Below are 14,341 nucleotides of genomic sequence, written 5' to 3' on the forward strand. Positions count from 1 at the left end.
CCCCTACTTCCTCCTAAACTTCCCTCCCTAGGCCCAGGCAGTAACTAATCTAGTTTCTGTTTCTACAGATTTGCCTATTCTGGACATTTAGTATAAATGGAGTCATACAAAGGGTACTCTTTGTGGCTGGCTTCTTTCACTTAGCATAATGTTTTTTAAGATTCATTCATAATGTAGCATGGATCAAGATTTCATTCTTTTTTTCTTGCCAAATAATATTCTATCATATGGATATACCATATTTTATTTATCCATTCATCAGTTGATGGACATTTGGGCTTTCTGGCTATTATGAGTAATGCTGTTCTGGACATTCATGCGCAAGTTTTTGGGTAGACATATGTTTTTCATTTCTATCGAGTGTGTACCTAGGAGTAGAATTGCTAGATCATATGGCAATTCCATGTTTAACTTTTTGAGGAACTGCCAGACTGTTTTGCAAAGCAGCTGCACCATTTTACATTCCCATCAGCAGCGTGTGAGGGTTCCAGTTTCCTCACATCCTTGCCAACATTTGTCTTTTAGATTCTAGCCATCCATCCTAGTGTCTGTGAAGTGGCATCTCATTGTGGTTTTAATTTTTTTTTTTTTGAGACAGGGTGTCACTCTTTTGCCAAGGCTCACTGCAGCCTCGAGTTTTCGGGCTCCAACCATCCTCCCATCTCCGCCTCCTAAGCAGCTGGGACCACAAGTGTGAGCCACCATGCCTGGCTAATTTTTTTTTTATTTAGTTTGTAGAGATGGTGTGTTGCCTAGACTGGTCTCGAACTCCTGGGCTCAAGTGATTCTCTTACCTTGGCCTCTTAAAGTACTGGGATTACAGGTGTGTACCACCATACTTGGCAGATTTGATTTTTATTTCTCTAATTATTAATGACATTAAGCATCTTTTCATGTGCTTATTGGGCATTTATGTATCTTCTTTGGAGGAATGTCTATTCAAGTTCTTTGCCTATTTTTATTATTAATTAATTTAATTTAATTTTTTCCTTAGAAACAGGGTCTCACTATGTTGCCCAGGCTAGTCTAGAAGTCCTGGCCTCAAGTGATCCTTTTACCTCAGCCTCCCGAGTAGCTAGGACTGTAGGCACACTCCAGTATGCCTGGCTTAATTTCTTTTTTTCTTTTTTTAAATTTCGTAGAGATAGGATCTCGGTCTGCCACCCAGACTGGAATGTAATTGTGTGATCATAGTTCACTGTAACCTCAAATTCCTGGGCTCAAGCAATCCTCCCATCTCAGCCTCCCGAGTAACTAGGACTACAGGCATGCAACACCATGCCTGGCTAATTTAAAAAAATTTTTAGTAGGGGTCTCACTATGTTTCCGAGGCTGTTCTTGAGCTCCTGGCCTCAAGAGATCCTCCTGTTTTGGCTTCCAAAGCACTGAGATTACATGCATGAGCCACTGTAAGAGATTTTTATATACTGTAGATACCGGTCCCTTGCCAGATATATGATTTGCAAATATTTTCTCCCATTCTGTGGGTTGTCATTTTATTTTCTTGATGTTGTTCTTTGGAAAACCAAAGTTTTTTAATTGTGATGAAGTGCAGTTTATTTTTCCTTTTGTTGTTGGTGCTCCAGGTGTTGTATTTAAGAAGTCATGGCTGGGCGCAGTGGCTCACTCCTGTAATCCCAGTACTTTGAGAGGCCAAGGCGGATGGATCACCTGAGGTCAGGAGTTAGAGAACAGCCTGGCCAACTTGGTGAAACCCCATCTCTACGAAAAATACAAAAATTAGCTGGGCATGGTGGTGGGTACCCGTGATCCCAGCTACTCGGGATGCTGAGGCAGGACAATCACTTGAACCTGGGAGACAGAGGTTGCGGTGAGCCGAGATCGCACCATTGCTCTCCAGTCTGGGCGACAGAGTGAGACTCCCTCTCAAAACAAACAAAAAAAAACCAAAACAAAAAACAACAACCAAACAAACAAAAAGAGAAATCATAATCCAAGGTCGTAAAATTAATGCCTATGTTTTTACCTCTTACATTTAGGTTTGTGACCCAGTTTGAGTTGATTTTTATGCAGGGTTTAAGGAAGGTGTCCAGCTTCCTTCTTTTATATGTGGGTTTCCAATTGTTCCTGCGCCATTTGTTGAAATGAAAATTCTTTCTCCCTTGAATTGTCTTGGCAGCCTTGTATAAAATCAGTTACTGTCAATGTGAGTGTTTTCTTTGGACCCTTAATTCCCCTCCACTGGTTTATAAGTCTGCCCACGTGCCAGTACCACAGTGTCTTTGTTACGGTAGTTTTACAGTTTTGAAATTGAAAAGTGTGAGCCCTCAAACTTTGTTTTTCTTCAAGACCGTTTTGGCTATTATGGGTCCCATGACTTTCCACTTTAATTTTATTTAAGATCAGTTTGTCAATTTTGGCAAAGAAACTAGCTGGGATTTTGATAGGGAGCAGACCAATTTGGGAGTATTGCCATCTTAATAATATTTAGGCTTCTGATCCATGAACATGGGATGTCTTTCCATTTCTTTCAACATTTTTTGTAGTTTTCAGAGTATAAGTTTTATACTTCTTTTATTAATCTTATTCCTAAGTATTCTTTTGATGCTATCATAAATTTCTTTCTTAATTTTATTTTTAGATTCTTCATTGCCAGCCTATAGAAATACAATATATTTTTGTATATTGATTTTGTACTTTGCAGCCTTGCTGAACTCATTTATTAGTTCTAATGATTTTTTGGCAGGATTCTTAGGATTTTCTATACATAAGATCATATTATCTGCAAATAAAGATAGTTTTACTTTTTCTAATTTGGATGCCTTATGTTTCATTTTCCTTCCTAATTGTACTGGCTAGAAGCTCTAGTACAATCTTGGGTAGAAGTGGTGAGAGTGGATATTCACGTCATTTCTGATCTTAGGGGAATGGCATGCAGTTTTTTACTATTAAGTAGGATGTTAGCTATGGGGTTTTCTTTTTCTTTTCTTTTCTTTTTTTTGTTTGAGATGGAGTCTCACTTTGTCGCCTGGGCTGGAGTGCAGTGGTGCAGTCTTGGCTCATTGCAACCTTTGCCTCCCAGGTTCAAGTCATTCTCTTGCCTCAGCCTCCCAGGTAGCTGGGATTACAGGCACCTGCCACCATGCCTAGCTAATTTTTGTATTTTTAGTAGAGATGAGATTTCACCATGTTGGTGGGGCTGGTCTCTAACTCCTGACTTCAGGTGCTCTATTGCCTTGGCCTTCCAAAATGCTAGAATTACAGGTGTGAGTTACCACACCTGGCCTAGCTATGGGGTTTTAATTGCTACTCTTTTTTTTTGAGACGGAGTTTCGCTCTTGTTACCCAGGCTGGAGTGCAATGGTGCGATCTCGGCTCACTGCAACCTCCGCCTCCTGGGTTCAAGCAATTCTCCTGCCTCAGCCTCCCGAGTAGCTGGGACTACAGGCGTGCGCCACCATGCCCAGCTAATTTTTTGTCTTTTTAGTAGAGATGGGGTTTCACCATGTTGACCAGGATGGTCTCGATTTCTTGACCTCATGATCCACCCGCCTCGGCCTCCCAAAGTGCTGGGATTATAGGCGTGAGCCACCGCACCTGGCCAATTGCTACTCTTTATCCAGGTAAGGAGGTTTCCTTCTATCACTTTTTTTTTTTTTTTGAGACGAAGTATTGCTTTGTCACCAGGCACTGCAACCTCTGCCTCCTGGGTTCAAGTGATTCTCCTGCCTTAGATTCTCCTCCCAAGTAGCTGAGACTACAGGCACCCACTCCCACACCCGGCTAATTTTTGTATTTTTAGTAGAGACAGGGTTTTACCGTGTTGGCCAGGCTAGTCTCGGACTCCTTACCTCAGGTAATCCACCCGCTTCGGGCTCCCAAAATGTTGGAATTGCAGACATGAGCCACCGTGCCCGGACTATTTTTAGTTTTTGAGACAGGATCTCACTCTGTTGCCCAGGCTGTAGTGTAAGTGGCACGATCATGGCTCACTGCAGCCCTGAACTCTGGGGCTCAAGCAATCCTTCTGCCTCAGTCTCCCGAGTAGCTGGGACTACCTGCATGTGCCACCACGCCTGATGATTTTTTTTTTTTTTTGTATTTTTTAAAGACCGGGTTTCACCATGTTGCTTAAGCTAGTCTCGAACTCCTGAGCTCAAATGATCCACCTGCCCCAGCTTCCCAAAATGCTGGGATTATAGGCGTGAGACATCACATCTGGACTGTTTAAATATAGGACTTTACAGCTATAAATTTCCCTTTAAGTTCTCTTTTGCCACATCCATACATTTGGATATGTTGTGTCTTTATTTTCATTCATTTCAAAGTATTTTCTAAGCTTTTTGGTGATTTATTCTTTGACTCACTGGTTATTGAGGAGCGTGTTGTTTAGTTTTCACATATTTTAATTTTCCAAATTTCTTTCTGTTATTGATTTCTTATTTCATTCTATTGTGGTTGGAAACATACTTTGTATGATTTCACTCCTTTTAAATTTATTGAGGCTTGTTTTATGGTGTAGCATATGGTCGATCCCGGAGAACGTTCCATGCTCACTTGAGAAGAACGTGTATTCTGCTGTCGTTGGGTGGCTTGTATGGTTTGAATTTGCGTTTATCTTTGCGTGAGGTTGAGCATCTTGTCGTATGTTTAGGAGCCATTTGTTTGCTTTTTCTGTAAACTATCTGTTGTCATTTTTCTTATTTTATGGGAGCTTATTATATACATGCTAAGAAAAAAGAACACCCTTATCTATCATGTGAGCTGCAGTTATTTTTCTTAGTTTGTTGTTTGTCCTTTGAACTTGTTTATAATGTTTATTGAGCTACATAGCCATTTTATATTTTTAGGTAGATTGATTTATCATTTAAAAAATGATTTCTAGGTTTTATGTCAGGTTTAGGAATGCTTTCCCCATTTGGAGATACCAAAATTTATGTTATACATACATATATATTAGCTTAGAAAAAGAGGGCTGGGTGTGGTGGCTGACACCTGTAATCCCAGCACTTTGGGAGGCCGAGGTGGACGGAGCCCAGGAGTTTCAGGCCATCCTGGGCAACCATGTTTAAAATATATTTATGTTTGTAGGTATGGGGTTTCATCATGTTGTTCAGGCTGGTCTCAAACTCCTGGGCTCAAACGATTCTCCTCTTGGCCTCTCAGAGTGTTGGGATTCCAGGTGTGAGCCACCTCACCCAGCTCCTCCGGTTTGTAGAGCTTTATGTTTTCAGTGTTTTGTGGTTTAAATCTGATTGGTTTGTCATTTATTGGCATATATTGTGAGATTGAGATCCAGCTTTATTGGTTTCCTGATGGCAGGTTGTTGGTCCCAATTCTGTCTTTAAAATCATCCACCTTTTCTCACTAAAATGCCATCTTCATTATATATTAAATTCCCTTATGTTTCAGGACAAACTTTTGGACTCCCTATTCAGGTCCCCTGATTTACTGATGTGCCAACAGCACAGGTTTTTTTTTTTTCTTTTTTCTTTGAGACGGAGTTTTGCTCTTGTTGCCCAGGCTGGAGTGCAATGGTGCAATCTCGGCTAAGTGCAACCTCTGCCTCCCGGACTCAAGGGATTCTCCTGCCTCAGCCTCCCAAGTAGCTGGGATTACAGGCATGCGCTACCACACCCAGCTAATTTTGTATTTTTAGTAGAGACGGGGTTTCTCCATGTTGGTCAGGCTGGTCTTGCACTCTTGACCTCAGGTGATCCACCCGCCTCTGCCTCCCAAAGTTCTGGGATTACAGGTGTGAGCCACTGTGCCTGGCCAGTAATAATACTCTTACCTTCTCTTTTCTAATTCCATTTTATTCTTCAATTTCTTTTTCTGTTCTTTCCTTTTTTTTTTTTTTTTTGAGACAGAGTCTTGCTCTGTCACCCCAAGCTGGAGTACAGTACCGTGATCTCCACTCACTGCAACCTCTGCCTCCTGGGTTCAAGTGATTCTCTAGCCTTGGCCTCTTGAGTACCTGGGACTACAGGCATGCGTCACTACACCTGGATAATTTTTGTATTTTCAGTAGAGACAAGGTTTCACCATGTTGGTCAGGCTGATCTCCAACTCCTGACCTCAGGTGATCCACCTGCCTTGGCCTTCCAAAGTCCTGGGATTACAGGCGTGAGCCACTGTGCCCAGCCTCTTTCCTTTTTTTTTTTTAAAAAAACTGTTGCCCAGGCTGGAGTGCAGTGGTGTGATGATGGCTCACTGTAGCCTCCACCTCCCTCAAGGGATCCTCCCACTTCAGCCTCCCGAGTAGCTGGGACCACAAGTGCATGCCACCATGCCTGGCTATGTTTTTGTGTATTTTTTTGTAGAAATGGGGTTTCACCATGTTGCCTAGGTTAGTCTCAAACTCCTTAGGCTCAACCGATCCTCCTGCCTCCACCTCACAAGGTATTGGGATTACATGTGTGAGCCAACACACCTGGCCAAATTTTTGTGTTTTTTTTTTTTTGTAGAGACGGTGTTTCACCATGTTGTGCGAGATGGTCTGAAACTCCTGGGCTTTAGCAATCCATCTGCCTCAGCCTCCCAAAGTGCCGGGATTACAGGCGTGAGCCACCACATCCAGCCTTCTTTTTCTAAGCTAATTGTATTGGTAAGTATCTTAAAGTGGGGTTAGCTGGTGGACATGTATCTTAACTCATCCAGGCGGCTATAACAAAATACCATAGACTGGGCAGCTTAAACCATAAACATTGATTTCTCACAGCTCTGAAGGCTGGAGAGTCCATTATCAAGGTGCCAGTAGATTCCATGTCTGATAAGGACTGTCTTCCTGGTTTGCAGACGGCCACCTTCTTAATGCCTCTTCACATGGCACAGAGACGGGGCTCTGGTCTCCTCTTCTTTTGTGAGGGGCACTAATCCCATTGCGAGGACTCCATCTTTATTTCTCATCTAAATGTAATCACCTCCCAAGGCCCACCTCCAAACACCATCACACTGGGGACTAGGACTTCAACATATGAATCTGCGGCGGGGGGCGCACATTCAGTCCACAGTGGCGTGCCTGGCTTTTCTGCGCTCTTTACCTGGAAAGTGGCTTTGGTAGGCCTTGGCTCCTAATCAGCTCCACCAGGCAGCACCCCCAGGACCGTACGCAGGGCATGGCACATATAATAGGCATTTTGGAGGCTTTTGCCTAATTATGAGAGTGACTGCAAAAGAGGGCAAGTGTCGGCTGGGCATGGTGGCTCACACCTGTAATCCCAGCACTTTGGGAGGCCAAGGCAGCCGGTTCACCTGAGGTTGGGAGTTCGAGACCAGCCTGACCAACATGGAGAAACCCCGTCTCTACTAAAAATACAAAATTAGCCGGGCATGGTGGTGCATGCCTGTAATTCCAGCTACTTGGGAGGCGGAGGCAGAAGAAATGCTTGAACCTGGGAGGCAGAGGTTGTGGTGAGCCAAGATTGCGTCATTGCACTCCAGTCTGAGCAACAAGAGTGAAACTCCATCTCAAAAAAAAAAAAAAAAAGAAAAGAGGGCAAGTGTCTGCACCAGGTCTTCCACAGAATTCATCGTAATAGCTAATTAGATATTGAGCACATTCTATGTGTTAGGCACTTTACAAATATGACTTCATGGTTTCCTCACAATGAGCCCCAAATTATGTAGGAACAATCACACCAATTTCCATTTCCCGAGGCTGCATGGCTAGGAAGTTGCAAGCTGGCCTCTGAACCTAGCATTTTGGCCCCAGGCTACCTGTATTTTTTTTTTTTTTTTTTGAGATGGAGTTTTGCTCTTGTTGCCCAGGCTGGAGTGCAATGGCTTGATCTCAGCTCACTGCAACCTCGACCTCCCTGGTTCAAGCGATTCTCTTACCTCAGCCTATCAAGTAGCTGGGATTACAGGCGTGCACCACCACACCCAGGTAATTTTGTATTTTTAGCAGAGACAGGGGTTTCACGATGTTGGCCAGGCTGGTCTCTAACTCCTGACCTCAGGTGGTCCACCCTCCTTGGCCCCCCAGAGTGTTGGAATTACAGGCATGAGCCATCGTGCCAGGCTCCACTTGTATTTTTTGAGTGCTCTGTGATGCTTCGGCTTCCGTGGAGGGTCCAGGATGTAGGTGACGAGGTCATAGGTTGCTCTCTGACCCTGTGTTGCTTTGGGCCGTGGGGTCATTGGTATGGCGGGCAGGGCACCAGAGGTAGGTTCTGACACCTCTCTCCTGAACCGTGAGCATCCAGCTCTGCTGCACTCACTTGCTGTGTGGCCTTGGACAAGGTTTTAGTTTCTCTGAACCCTGATTCCACCTGTAAAGTGGGTGCACTTACAGTGCCTGCTTCACTGTGCTGTTGGGACAATTAAGAACCAACTGTGTGGGGCCAGGCGCGGTGGCTCATGCCTGTAATCCCAGCACTTTGGGAGGCCAAGGCAGCCGGAGCATGAGGTCAAGAGATTGAGACCATCCTGGCCAACATGGTGAAACCCCACCTCTACTAAAAATGCAAAAATTAGCTGGGCGAGGTGGCACGCACCTGTAGTCCCAGCTACTTGGGAGGCTGAGGCAGGATAATCGCTCGAACCCAGTACGCAGAGGTTGCAGTGATGCAGTGAGCGGGATTGTGCCACTGCACTCCAGCCTGGCAACAGAGTGAGACTCCGTCTGAAAAAAAAAAAAAAACCACTGTGTGTAAAGTGCCCAGCTTTGTGCTTGGCGTTCAAGGCCCTGCCGCTGCCTCCTCTTATTCCCTGGAATGATAATGACAGCAGTAAACATCGTGTACTATTGACCGTACACTTATTCTTTTCCTGCCACATGGACTCTCACTCGTACTTTTCAGTTGTTCAGTTTCTATCCCCATTTTAAAGGGGAGGAAACTGACAGGCAAAGTGACTTGCACAAGGAAATTTAGCTAGTAAGAAGTGCAGCCAGGAATCGAACCCAGGTTTCACTGGGGTTCTCACTCTCAACTCTGAAGCTCCTGGCCTGCTCTCCACCCTTGGAAGAGGTAGACATGATGTTCTCAATCAGGAAGGAAGGGGCTGGTGTGTAGTGGCTGAACAGCAGTGTGTTCTGAGCATCTGTGAGCCGGAAGGTGAGAGAGAGTGTGCGGTGCCCTGTGGTCAGGCAGATCACTGTGGGAGGCTGGGACACGCCATGGGAAGCTGGGACACGCTGTGGGAGGATGGGGCATGGCATGGGGGGATGGGGCATGCCATGGGAGGATGGGACACGCCAGGGGAGGATGGGGCATGCCGTGGGAGGATGGGGCACATTGTGGGAGGATGGGACACGCTGTGGGAGGATGGGACACACCCACACCGTGGGAGGAAGGGACAGGCCATGGGAGGATGGGGCATGCTGTGGGAGGATGGGACACGCTGTGGGAGGATGGGACACGCCGTGGGAGGATGGGACACACCCACACCATGGGAGGAAGGGACAGGCCATGGGAGGATGGGGCATGCCGTGGGAGGATGGGACACGCTGTGGGAGGATGGGACACGCCGTGGGAAGCTGGGACACGCTGTGGGAGGCTGGGACACTCCGTGGGAGGCTGGGGCATGGCGTGGGAGGATGGGGCATGGCGTGGGGGGATGGGGCATGCCATGGGAGGATGGGACACGCCAGGGGAGGATGGGGCATGCCATGGGAGGATGGGGCACACTGTGGGAGGATGGGGCATGCTGTGGGAGGATGGGGCACACTCACACCGTGGGAGGAAGGGACAGGCCATGGGAGGATGGGACAGGCCGTGGGAGGATGGGACAGGCCGTGGGAGGAAGGGACATGCTGTGGGAGGATGGGACAGGCCGAGGGAAGCTGGGACACGCTGTGGGAGGCTGGGACACGCCGTGGGAAGCTGGGACACGCTGTGGGAGGATGGGGCATGGAGTGGGAGGATGGGGCATGGAGTGGGATGATGGGGCATGCCATGGGAGGATGGGACACGCCAGGGGAGGATGGGGCATGCCGTGGGAGAATGGGGCACACTGTGGGAGGATGGGGCACGCCGTGGGAGGATGGGGCACACTCACACCGTGGGAGGAAGGGACAGGCCATGGGAGGATGGGACAGGCCGTGGGAGGAAGGGACACGCTGTGGGAGGATGGGACAGGCCGAGGGAGGAAGGGACACGCTGTGGGAGACAGCAGCAACACCAGCTGCAGGACCGGCTGGACCCAGGTGACGGCTTTAGGCCTCGTCCACAGGGTAATGATGGGAAGCACTTGAAAAATTTTAAAAAATTCTCATTTTAGAAAATCATGACAAAGTCATTTCTGAATGTCAGTTGATACAGTGTGTAAAATGAAAAAGGGATTTTCCTCTCCCCATCCCACACTTTTGAGATGAAACATTGTGATGAATTTGGAATCCTTCCAGAGCTTTCTTTAATTTTTTTTTAATTTTTAATTTTTATGGGTACGTAGTAGGTGTATGTATTTATGGGGTACATGACATATCTTGATACAGGCATACATTGTATAATAATCACATCAGGGTAAATGGGGTATGTATCGCCTCAAGCATCTATCACTTCTTTGTGTTACAAACAATCCAATTCTATTCTTTTAGTTTTTTTTTTTTTGAGACAGGGTCTTGCTCTGTCGCCCAGGTAGAGTGCATGTGTGTGTGCAATTTTCTTTCTTTGTTTTTCCTTTGAGACAGGGTCTCATTCTGTCACCCAGGCTGGAGTGCAGTGGCATGATGATAGCTCACTGCAGCCTCGAACTCCAGGGCTCAAGTGATCCTCCCACCTCAGCCTCCCAAGTAGCTAAGACTACAGGCTAATTTTTAATGTTTTATAGAGACAGGGTCTCACTATGTTGCCGAGGCTCAGTTTTCTTTACAGAGATGATAGAAGCTCGTGTTTGCTACAGGCCAGGCGCCACACTAAGCCCATTGGCATTGTCATGTTTGATTGCTCACAACCCTAAGCATTGTCCCCATTTTCCAGAGGTGGAAACTGAGGCCCGATATGCCCAGAGGAGATTCTTCTCACTTAGCAGTGTGCTGGGAGGCTCTCCTCGGGCAACCTGGGCTCTGAGTGTTTGTAACGGCTGCACTGCTGTCCACCTTCATGTAACCACCCATCTCTGAGGAGCACATAGGCTGTTAGTGACTTTCTGTGGAGAAATTTTTTTTTTTGAGATGGAATTTCACTCTTTTTGCCCAGGCTGGAGTGCAATGGCACGATCTTGGCCCACCTCCACCTCCCAGGTTCAAGCGATTCTCCTGCCTCAGTCTCCTGAGTAGCTGGGATGACAGGCATGCACCACCACAATGGGCTAATTTTGTATTTTTGTAGAGACGGGGTTTCACCATGTTGGTCAGGCCGGTCTCAAACTCCTAACCTCAGGTCATCCGGCCACCTTGGCCTCCCAAAGTGCTGGGATTACAGGCATGAGTCACGGCGCCTGGCTTTCCGTGGAGAGTTTGAAGCCGGAGAGGTCCGGTTGACTGTGAGGTTTACAGAGCTGCCTCCGGCTGTCGGGGGAAGGTGGACTGGAGGGGCCCACACTACTGTGTCCGGGCCCAGGACCGCGGGGCCCTGGCCTGAAGGGCTGCAGATAGACTGGGTGGCCGGGAGGGAAGCACTGGAGGAAGCCTCAGGAGCTGCCCCAGGGCCCCCCATGGGCAGAGCCCGCACAGGACTTGGCAATGGCAGGTCTCTGTGAATACCTGGGGAATGACTGGGGTGGGACGTGCGTGGTGGCACTGTCAGTGATGGGGGCAGGGGTGGGGTGGGATGCAGGCTTAGCGGGAGAGGCTAGGCCACCTGGGGACCTGCTTAGCTCAAGGCCTTGGGAGCACTGAGGGCAAAGTTCTTATGGCAGCTACCCGGCACCCTCGAGGGGGCGAGCCATAGTGCAGGCCCCTGTCTGCTGGGGAGTCCAGAGCCTGAGGTGAGGAGTGGCTTCCCAAAGGAAAGGGGCCATCTCTCCCTGGGAACCTCAGGCAGCCCCAGTGAGGGACCCCACTGCTTCCCCTTGATGCCCGCAAGGATCTATCTCTACCTTGGAGGCTGCAAGTGGCGGAAGAGATGAGGGGGGGTCGGCCCCTCTCCAAGGAGCAACTCATGGTGACTTGGCGGTTGGGCCCCAGAACCAGGAAGCCCCAGAATAGGGCTCTGCGTCAGGGAGAAGGGCGGTCTCTCCTGGGGTCCCACAGCATGGAAGTAGCCCCCGAGACTAACTCCCATCCTCACTGAGTTATTGTGTGGACAGTGGTGCAGCCTTCGAGACCAGCCTGGCCCACATGGTGAAACCTCTTCTCTACTAAAAATACAAAAAAGATTAGCCGGGCATGGTAGCAGGCGCCTGTAATCCCAGCTACTTGGGAGGCTGAGGCAGGAGAATCGCTTGAACCCAGGAGGCAGAGGTTGCAGTGAGCCAAGATCGCACCATTGCACTCTAGCCTGGGTGACAGAGCGAGACTCTGTCTCAAAAAAAAAAAAAAAAAAAAGATGAAAAAAAAGAAAAAGAACGAGTGATCAGAGTGGCCTGAGAAGATGCTCTGATCACACTAACACTGTTAAGTGGAAGGAGGGAGGCGGCAGTGTAGAATCTCCTCTGGGCGTCTTCACGACCTGTTTCCTCATCTGGAAAGTGGGGGCCACAATGCTACCCACATGACCTTCAGTGGGCCATCTTGCTCAAGCACATTCTGCCCGGAGCTTTCTCAGGCTTTCTCTTGGAGCAGGGCGGGCTGCTTTATCCACTCACCCCTCTGCCAAGGCCATCTGGCTGTTTTGTGAGAGAGAGGCCCTGCGGGTAGGAGGTGGGGCCTGTGAATTCCCCCCCCAGACCCCTTGAGCAGCTCTTGATTCCTGCCTGCCCAGTGTGGTTCCTTGACCCCTTTTCACTCTCACCCATGCTGTGTGACCTCAGGCAAGTTCTTCAACCTCTCTGTCTCAATGTCCTCAACAGTAAGATAAAGACATGATCAGTATTTACCTCTTAGATTATCATGAGGAGCCGATGAGTCAATGTTTGTAAAGTACTTAGAGCAAGGTCCAATTCATGGTCTGAGCTCTGGGAGTATTTGAATACCACAGGATGATGTTGAGTCTTTTCAGTGTGGCATTGCAGGAACAATGCAGGATGCAAATTATACATCCACGCTCATGTAGTCTTTTGTCTATTCTGCAAATATTTCCAGAGCACCTGGTGGGTGTCAGGCCCATCCTGGCCTCTGGGGGCATGGAGATGGGTCCCGCTGGCCCTGCCAGCAGGGAGCACACAGTCGAGGGCAATGGGTGGATCCCAGCTTGCTGACAATCATGCACTGCTGTGACGCTGGAAGGAAACGCATCACCACACCCAGGTTGTTGTCTTCTAGGGGCAGAATTATTGGGCTTTTTATTTTATTTTATTTTATTTTTGAGGTGGAGTCTTGCTCTGTTGCTGGGCTGGAGTGCAGTGGTGCGATCTTGGCTCACCGCACCCTCTGTGTCTCAGGTTCAAGCGATTCTCCTGCCTCAGCCTCCTGAGTAGCTGAGACTACACGCACGTGCCACCAAACCCAACTAATTTTTGTATTTTTAGTAGAGACAGTTTCACCATGTTGGCCAGGCTGGTCTCGATCTCCCTTGTGATCTGCCCGCCTTGGCCTCCCAAAGTGCTGGGATTACAGGTGTGAGCCACCGCATCTGGCCTTTATTTTCTTCTCTTTGTCTTCCTGTAATTCCCAAAGAGTCCATTCTGAATGATAAAGTTACCATTTATGGAGGCCTGGCAACGCTCCGCACTGTCCTGAGCATGTTCCATGTACTTTTCTCAGGGATTCTCCCAGCATCCCTGTGACATGGGTGGTGTTATTCCCAATCGACAGAGAGGAAAACGGAGGCGAAGGGCGGCAGGCCAGGATTCACATTCTGGCTCTTAACCTCGACCCGGCTGCCTCTCCACAAACACCAGGATCAACCACCAAGACCAAAAAAACAGTCCCACAAACCAACAAACACTGCACTTGGTGGCTCAGGTCCCCTGAGCTTGGTCTTAAAGGTCCCTGTTATGCTTTTTCTGAGTGTCCCAGTGAGGACGGTCTTCATGTTCGTGTAAGAGCTTAGGGGCCAGGGGCTGTGTCCTTTCTTCTTGTCCCCTTCCAAGAGGGAACATGTATCTCTGATATTGTAAGGGCCCTTAAAGTCTAGCTCTGGCTTTCTGTTTCCCTTCACGGCACATCAGCCAACTACCCATTCTCCAGTCTTTGATTACCTCCAGTGACAGGGAGCTCACTCCTCAACATTTATTGTATACTAAAGAAAGTTCAGGCTCTTAGATAGTTCTTCCTACGTTAAAATTTTTTTTAAAAAATTTGCTTCCTCTCAAAGTCTCATAAACAAGTCACCTGCTTTGGGGTCCTGAGGCAGGACCTGGCTAATTCGTCTCTATGTCCCCTATAGTGAAGAGC

General features: G+C 47.9%; 1 protein-coding gene across 4 annotated transcripts in view; it reads left to right on the plus strand.

Moving 5' to 3' along the window:
- SRC (SRC proto-oncogene, non-receptor tyrosine kinase) overlaps nt 1-14,341 on the plus strand; it is a 61,238-nt gene that overhangs the window by 23,049 nt on the left and 23,848 nt on the right. For all 4 annotated transcript variants that reach the window (XM_012455049.3, XM_012455051.3, XM_012455052.3 and 1 more), the window contains exon 3: nt 6,429-6,568. The gene's annotated coding sequence lies outside the window, so the exon portion shown is untranslated. The remainder of the gene's footprint in view (nt 1-6,428; nt 6,569-14,341) is intronic.

The sequence above is a fragment of the Aotus nancymaae genome, unplaced genomic scaffold (assembly GCF_030222135.1).
Source record: "Aotus nancymaae isolate 86718 unplaced genomic scaffold, 86718_ANA_hifiasm-v0.15.2.pri h1tg000029l, whole genome shotgun sequence".
NCBI lineage: Eukaryota > Metazoa > Chordata > Mammalia > Primates > Aotidae > Aotus > Aotus nancymaae.